Source organism: Centrocercus urophasianus, unplaced genomic scaffold, assembly GCF_019232065.1.
Source record: "Centrocercus urophasianus isolate 14NV4802_14NV808 unplaced genomic scaffold, USGS_Curo_1.0 seq_18, whole genome shotgun sequence".
In the NCBI taxonomy this organism is placed as follows: Eukaryota; Metazoa; Chordata; class Aves; order Galliformes; family Phasianidae; genus Centrocercus; species Centrocercus urophasianus.
Window position 1 is genome coordinate 10,603,211 of NW_024884733.1, and position 9,082 is coordinate 10,612,292.

A 9,082-nucleotide genomic window follows, 5' to 3' on the forward strand; every position below is an offset into this window, starting at 1 on the left:
GTATTTCTATTTCAGATATTAAGGCCTGAAAGCTTCAACACTGGTTGAATATATTATTATTTTGCCTTGAAAGTATCTCTATGCTGTCTACCTGAGGAGTAGCAGAATCAGCGATATACTTAGGGTCCATTATTTCTCTGCTTTGTTTTTTTTTTATTATTTTTATAGCATTTTGTGCAATGAAATACTTGAAGAAATTTCTGATAAGCTAAAAAGCTGAAGTACTAAAGGTTGGTTAAAAAAAAAATAGCTTTGAGGTATTATCCAGAGTGGCACGAGGTTTTGTCTGGAGCATGTTGATGTTGACAGGTAGCAACAGCGACAAGTGGTAGCGTGTCTCATCCGTGTCCAGGAAGACCCATGGCTGGAGCAATGATTCAGGGACGTTACCGGTATAATGCAAATGGGTGTCAAAGTGCAGGTGAGACAGGAGAGCCCTGAAGACCAAAAGACCAAAATGAAAAATCAGGTCTTCTCTAAATACAGGCCTCTGTGAAATTTTAAACGGCAACATGCAACTTGCTGGCTAAGTCTAGATGTCAAAACCTGGATTTAGCAGATGAGTTTTGGCACCCAAAATGATATTTGGCTATTTGGTTTAGCCTGAATTCTATTTGGCCTGGGAACAGGCTCCAATTTTTTTTTCTCCCACACTATCATAAATCATATTCTGCTTGATGAGACAATAGCAGTTGACTAATATTTTTGTAGTTTAATGAATAAATTGCACATATGAATCTATAAGAATAATAAAGTGCAGGAGCAGCTATAAATGGTAAAGAAAACTTTGTATTTCAAAACGTCTGTTTTTTTATGAAATAGCATTTAATGTGAAAAACCCATTCACAGAAATGAATTTTGTACATACAGCTGAAAAATCTTTAAAACTAATGGCTCTCAATTACATGCTTAGCTAACATGTTGGGTATGTTTTAATTTAAATTGACTTCAGTGACTTGTACTTTGGCCTTGCCTAGTGAAACAGGAGTATACTACAGAAGAAAGTAGATAAAGCAGGTATGGATACTTCGGTTTTAATACAGCACTTCCAAGCTCACTTTTAGCTGGGCAAGTACTTACGTGTGACGAAAGTGCTTTTGTAGAGAGAAATGCTACGCAATTTGTTTCCCATGTTCAGTTGGAGTTCTAAGAGAAACTTTTCAGCTTGAGTTGAAAAAGTCTTCCTAAGCAAATAAAACTACAGTGATTTAACATATGCCTTCAACCATCTGTGTTTTGCTGGCTTATAAAATTTTTATGAGAGTTTGTTTTGATGATGAAAGCAGCACTTTCTCATGCTTTCTCTGCATGAGATTACAGACAAATGTAGTTATATTACACTACCATTCCATAATTGAAATATTCTCAATAACCTATTTTCTGTGGGAAACAACATAATACTTACACTTTATATCTTCTCCACTACTCATACAGCTATAGATCCAAGTCTTGGGAAAATAAGAAAGAAAACAGCTTTCATATTAATATAGATAGTCTTTCTCTTTCTTCTGTTAATGCAAATTTTATCAAAAATAGTGTGTAAGTCTAATCTAGGGATTCTTCTGTTCATGATTAACAAAAGCTAAAAGAGTTTAGAGAGCTCGTTTGACAAAGAACATGAACAAATTAATATTATATGATTAATGTGAATTTCTGGAACTAAACTTCCTCCAAAAGGAGATAACACATTTCTTTTACAGAACGAAGAGGAAGAGGGCACTAATATCAGATCTCTTTGATGCTTTAAACATGCCAAGCAGATTTATAGCTATCTCCCTTAGCCTAAATCTGAAATGATGAAATTTTTGTTTTATTAAATGGAATGGTAAAGCCACTATGGCAGATTTCTCTGTTTCCATAAAGTTTCTAGGAGCAGTCATTAAGATTGAGCTTGAAAGTGTCCATGCTTTTCAAAACCTTTCTGATAAATGTAATCTTCCATTCTTCAGACTTAGATATATCGCTGAAAGCCTATAAACACAAAAACAGCCCCTAGATTGCTTTGTCTGAAGCGCTCTCTGGACTGTACATTTTGCAAATGTACATTATAATTTTGAAGCTGGCTTCTCTTTGCAGGACTGTTCAGTGTAAGTACTAGATGTTCAAACAGCTGGGAAATTTATTCCCTTACCCATCTGTCTTTTACTCTTCTGGTCAGTACTCCAATAGCATGTTGAGAAAATAAATTTACAATGCAGTGTTTTCTTTTATATAATTAGATTTTCTGCTTACTAAGTCATTTTCCATGAAAAGATGTTCAAATTACAAGATATTTATCTATTGACAATTGATAATGGATAATTGATTATCCACTTATGTTTTCATCAAATTTGCTGATGTTAGAGCCTTGTCTAAACCTCTTTTTTAAATCTTCACTGAAGGATTTTGAAAATTCTTTTCTTATACTGGATTCTGAGCTTTCTGAAAAAGAGCACAAGAGAACCAAAGATAAACATAAGGCCAAATGAGAAGCTGCATTGTACTGAAGTCCCTACAGGATCTTTCTTTATTCCCTGAATTGATTTTGTTCTGGTTATGTGGGAGGAAGAGGAGTAAAAACTGAGAACAGTTCTCATGTGTGTGCTTTCTTTTTATAGGTTAAAGTTAGATATTCTATTCAGTGGATACTGAACAGTTCACAATGTGTTGCTGATCATTATCATTTATTCTTCCCTTTTCTAGCAGTTCCAGAAGTTCTAGCATGTATTCTTCCCATTTCTAGCAGTTTCTATCATTATGATTAGGGGGAAGATATCAAGGGGAGAGGGGTGGAAACAAACCACTGCAGTTGAAATTGTTTAAATACTATGGTGCAGAAGGACATAGGCTGAAAGGATATTCCAAATATTTCAATGCCAGCAAATCTAAACAGAGATGGCCTTTGATTGATAAAAGCATTGGAAGGGGACTGTTGTATTTGGAAGGGTATGGTGACCCCATCACGTATGTTGTACTCAGCCAAAACAGCACGTTTGACTGCCTTATGCACCAGACTGCTTTTCTTTTGCAGTGAAAAATTTCAAAAACTTCATCATCTTTGAAAAGCAGAAGATAGATCAGAGTAGCAGGCAGAAGTGTTTGACAAATTGCAGAACTTGTGCAGTCTTGTAAAAAGCTGAAAAAAAATTTCTACAGAATACATGTAGAAATGTAGATGAGTTTAGCCGTATTTTGCTATAATGAATGGAGTAAACAAATTTATAGAAACATGTTCAGAAGGCATAATTCAACAGATATTTCAGCTGTAAAGCACTTACGGTGAATAGCTTAGACTCGTGATGCTTGTTGGTTGTCTTCACAAGTGTTATCAGTATTAGTTTTGGATAGCCAGGACATGTCCTGAAAAATAAACATGAAGACATAATATTGTAGTACATTGGTCTTTTCTGAGTTAATTACTTTGTAGGCTAACTATGGATAGAAAGCACAAAGTAACGAATTTCACTCCCAGTACTAGTCTGTGAGTAGTAGTTATTGCTTGTTGAATGCACACAACAGCCTTCTTCCATATCTCAGTACCCAGAAGTGTGTAATTTTCTCTGTTAGATCAGTCTTGTGGTCCTAATGTTCTAGTTTTCTGGTGGTGCTATAAAGCTGCAAGCAGCAATACGTTTTAGTACCTCAACTCCCTCTACCAACCTTAGTGCAACAGAAATCTCAATTTTGATTTTGGATGGCTTGATCCTTATTTTCTCCATAATACGTTAGTCATTCTTTATATTTGCCCATCTTGTTCACTGTAGGGTAGCTAGAGCAGATTATGGGATGTCAAAGTCGCCAGAAAAAGTCTTTGCTAAAGGTAATTCTTCCCAAAATGACATTACTATGTTAGGCAGTGGATACATATTGAAATCTATCTCGGCTAGCTACATGCCTTGCTGGAAAACTTCTCTGAATACTGATTTTTTTTAAAATGTGGCAGACCTTATCTGGCAGCTATTAGCTTCTCCAGTATCTTTGAGCTTAATGTAATCTGAAAAGTATGCACAAAGTAACACACAAACTCATCCATTTTTCAGCCCGTGTGTGTTTGGATCTCCAGAGCATGGAAGACTTGGAAAAGCAAAGACAGTCTGACCTTCTTTACGGTCTCCCTTCATTCTTCCGTGCCTGTCTTCATGAAGGTCAAGTGTTTTCTGCCTTCTCAAATGCAAAAATAAAACTCATGCCTCTTGCCTCCATGGAAGCAATGTTGCTCTCTAACAGCAACTGAAAACTCAGAGTGTGTTGCTGTAGTAAGGAGTCTCCACCCTGAAAATACTGTGAAGGAATGACCTGCATTATATTTAAGGTAGGTTAAAAATGAGAAGACTAGAAACTCTCATGCTTAAGAGGCATAAATCAGCTACTGCTTTACCCAAGAAATTTCTCTCATATGAAGTTATCTTGTAATGCTTGATTACATCTTTTTCTTGCACTTTCTGTAGAAGCAGCCCACTTTCAAAGACAGAATATTAGGCAAGATGGACCACACTTCTGCTTTGGAACAGCAAACTCAGTGCTCACAGAAAAGGTAACGTATAGCACAGCGGTTGTCTTTTGGTCCTGTAGCTCTCCGTCATCCTCTCATAAGGTATGGCAGCGTGACAAGTCATCTAGATGTATTTAATGTGAAACGAAGTATGTTGCTTTTTGTTGCCTCTGTCTATTAATTTTTTATTTTAATGGCATGTAATCTTAAAATATATACTTGAAAATACTTTTGAACTTGGGAGCATATTAGTCTACAGGTCACCTTGTTATTTATTTATGCTTTCTTCCCACACTGTCAATGCTACCATAACTGTGACAAAGAGATTCTGTTTTTTAGAATTGGGTAATGTTGCAGCATTGTAATCTTTCAAAATAATTCATTGTATCAGATACGATTATCTTTAGTGTGCTTCCTCCTGTTTTTTGAAGATTTATATATGCAGTCTGGCACACTGTCTTTGCAGAGGAAGATACATTCCATTACGGTAAGAGCTTTCCTGTTCTGAGCCTTCAGATCTCCACTGAGTCAATAGTCTTTTTTGCATCCTGACCTGCAGAAGATTTGGCTTATGATAAATAATGGAATGTTGTTTTAAGGCTTTATCATTTGGTATGTTACAGGAATAGAGTTTCCTGATACTTTTCCAGCATTCCTGTTAGCATTGTATGAGAATGCACGTGTGTATTTACGCAAATTTCACAATGAACTCATATGCCTTTGGTGAAGCTCTGCCTGGCTGTACTGTCCTTATTTGTAAAGCTCACCACCTGCCTTCTCAGAGCTACTGATGCATAAGCAGCTTGGTTTGGAATGATTCTTCTTTCTTTTTTTAAACAGATAATTGCATTAACTAATTCATAACACAGCTATGTAGCGCCTCAGAAAGAAGAATGCAACATTTACACTGGAGTATACAGTATTATTTGATCTGCTTGCTCTGAATGATGCCTTTTGATGTGACACCTTTTATACTGATGAAATAATATTACATCCACTTTCTGTATTGGCTTTCTGTTGCCTGAGAGGGACTGGAATTATCAACATGATAGCTAATAAACAAAAATAGCTGTCAGGTACTATTCAAAGGCATCAAATTTTCTTCTCCAGAAACTAAGTACACAGAGAAGAAAACAAGTATGCAAAGTGTTCATTCACTGCAGTATGTTCATTCTTATCTTTTATGATGTTTGTGTTGAAATCCATCAGCATAGTTCCACTGGTGTTTCAAACATGATATCGAACAAGATCGTGTTCTAAAGTACTCATTATAAGCAGAATTAAAACAAAGCTTGTGGATGCTGTTAACTTCTGATTATCTTCCTTGAAAAATCACATATTGCACAGCAGTTGTCAAAAAGTGTTGTGCATTCTCTATATTATGAATGGTCATAACACTATTGACTTGGTTCAGTAAGCTTTATATTTAAAACAGTATTGCCATCTTGTGGTTCTGACAGGGTTTATCAGTCTGTTCCTTTCTGCAGCCATTTTTTTTTCTTTACTGTGATGGCAAGAATTTCTGAAAATCCATGGAACATAAAATGTGATTGGTATTGCCCTCTTGCAAAATGTTCACAGAGAGAAAATTAAAGCCTGTATTTGAATGTCATAAAGCATATCATCAGTCTTTCAACAATACGATTGTATTATATTCCACTGAAAGAAACAGAGCAGATACCTAAGGCTTTTATTAAGAAGACCATTGTGAGATGCCAGATTGCAAGAGTTGCCTTTTTAAAGACTACTTGCTTTTGGTAGGCAGTTTGTTCCAGACGCATATCCTTCACCGAGTGTCTGCACTCCCCATCTGTGGATCCTGGACCAATGAAAGTTCATAAGATCATACAGGGTATTAAAAGAGAGCTATGTGGTCTGAAGAGTATTTTTATTTTAGAGATTAATGATAAAGGCTCAGAAAAAAAACATACCGAATTCAAAGTGGCAGAAGTTAAAAATGTTCTTTTTTTTGGCTTTTTTGTTTAGTTTATTTTAATAATTGTTTTCTGTGTTTACACAGTGCTAGTAGTGCGGGACCTTGCTCTGATTCACCAGTGGGTGCTGAGGCACCTGGAAGTTTTTGCTAGAACACTCTCCATTATCTCTGGCAAGTTGTGGGGAACAGGAGAGGTGCCTAAGGACTGGGGGAATGCAAATGTCACTCCAGTCATCAGGAAGGGCAAGAAGGAAGACCTCAGGTAACTATAGACCAGTCAACCTCACTTCCATCTCTGGAAAGGTGGTGGAACAAATTGTCCTTGGTCTCTAGGCATATTAAGGATAAGAGGGTCATCAGGGGCAGTCAGCATGGCTTCACCAAGGGGAAGTTTTGCTTGACCAACCTGATAGCCTTTTATGAAGGCATAACCAGGTGGATGAGTTGATGGTAAAGCAGTGGATGTGGTCTACCTTGATTGTAGTAAAGCATTTGACACCGTCTTCCAGAGCACCCTCGCAGCTAAATTGAGGAAGTATGGTCTGGATGATTGGGTAGTGAGGTGAACTGCGAACTGGCTGAAGGAATGAAGCCAGAGAGCTGTGGTCAGTGGGACAGCCTAGTTGGAGTTCTATCCAGTGAAGTCCTTCAAGGGTTGGTACTGAGACCGCTACTATTCCATATATACATCAACAACTTGGATGAAGGAATATAGTGCAGTGTCAGCAAGTTTACTGAGAGGAGTGACTGACTCACCCTAAGGCTGTGCTGCCATCCAGCGAGACCTAGATAGGCTGGAGAGTTGGGCAGGGAGAAATTTAATAAATGCAAAGAAGGCAAGTGTAGAGTCTTGTATCTGGACAAGAACAACCTCAGGTAGCAGTATAGGTTGGGGACTGACCTACTGGAGAGCAGCATAGGGGAAAGGGTCCTAGGGGTCCCGGTGGACAGTCGGATGACCATGAGCCAGAACTGTGCATGTCCTTGTGGCCACGAAAGCCAACGGCATCCTGGTCTGTATTGCAAGGGGTGTGGTTAGTAGGTCGAGAGATGTTCTCCCCACCCCCTCTTCACCCCTTCTACTCTGCCCTGGTGAGACTGCATCTGGAATGCTGTGTCCAGTTCTGTGCCCTTCAGTTCAAGAGGGACAGGTAACTGCTGGAACGAGTCCAGAGCAGAGCCACAAAGATGGTTAAGGGAGTGGAGCATCTCCCTTCCAAAGAAAGGCTGGGGGAGCTGGTCTCTTTACCTTGGAGGAGTCTGAGGGGTGACCTCATTAATGTTTATAAATATGGAAAGGGTGACCATCACGAGGATGGAGCCAGATTCTTATTAGTGACATCCAATGACAGGACAATGGGCAATGGCTGCAAGCTGGAACATAGGAGGTTCCACATAAATTTGAAAAAGAATTTCTTTTCTGTGAGGGTAACGCAACACTGAAACAGGCTTCCCAAAGAAGGTATAGGGTCCTCTTCTCTGGAGACCCTGCTTGGACACATTCCTATGTGACCTAATCTAGGTGTTCCTGCTCCCACAGGGATATTGGACTAGATGATCTTTAGAGGTCCCTTCCAATCCCTGACATTCTGTGATTCTGTGACTTGTGGACAATAACATACTATTGTCACTAGCCTTACTTGAGAGGATGCCCTCTCAGAGTGCAATATGTGCATCCCATTTGGCAATGAACAGGACCATTTGATACTTTAAAGACTGAATGCAATTAGCCACTTCATCCAAAAGACTGAAGATACAATTCCTATGTTACCTGCAGTGAAAAGAATAGCTCAAAATATTTCTATGGCACAAGTCATTTTTCAGATAACTGGAGAGCTCTGCCTTACCAGATGAATTGCTGAGCACCCGATGTTACCCAGTCCCACTGAGAGAAAGGGGCCATGGCTTCTGATGAAACTTAAGAGATGGACGGGATTATTATTTTTTCTCCTTTCCATGAAGAATATCAAGCTGCTAATTGTCTACTCTATTTTCTGCTCTAGTTTTTACAGAAAATATTAAGTCACATGCCAGGAAAATTCATATTCTTGATATTAAATGTTCTGATAACACTGAGAGAGTGTCATCCATCCAGACCAGTAGCATATCTGAAGCAAAGACCCTGTAAATAAGCAGTGGTTTACACGGGCTTTGCTCTTTTCTACTCCTCTGCAAAGAGTTCTATCTGTTAAAAAAAAATCAATATTGTTGTCAGTAATCTGGATTTGAGGATCTTTAGAAATCTGTTAGTAGTGAGCAGATACATAGAAAAATCTCTTCTACATTGAACACTGTATTGCAGACTCAACTCACTAACTTTGTTTTCTTTCCGGACAGTTTCACGCTGAGTTTTTGAAGAAGGATTCCCAGTTTTGCAGGTAAGTTCCAGTGCCACTGTGACTGGCATTATCAGGGTGGGAATTTTCTTGAGAAAGAAAGAAATTTTCCAGATCTGAGATTCCTGATGGACGTTCTCCATTTTAAAGCTCACCAAAGCTGTACATATTTGAGAAGGATTTTGATTGTAACGAAACCAATGCAAATCCTAAGCTCAGGGGTTCAAACAGTTCTTGGTCTATGACATGGCATATGAAAAGATACGTATATTTGGCATCTAACTATTTTATGACATTATGCTCTAAAAGCCTATTCTGAGTACTTCTATTGTTACTAAT

General features: G+C 38.2%; 1 long non-coding RNA gene across 1 annotated transcript in view; it reads left to right on the top strand.

The window, feature by feature from the left end:
- Positions 1–8,807, top strand: part of LOC122160699 — a 41,173-nt gene extending 32,366 nt beyond the window's left edge. The window contains exons 5-8 of the long non-coding RNA XR_006168935.1: positions 4,020–4,291; positions 4,428–4,513; positions 6,492–6,669; positions 8,745–8,807. This is a non-coding gene — a long non-coding RNA (uncharacterized LOC122160699). The remainder of the gene's footprint in view (positions 1–4,019; positions 4,292–4,427; positions 4,514–6,491; positions 6,670–8,744) is intronic.
- The last annotated feature ends 275 nt before the right edge of the window (positions 8,808–9,082 follow it).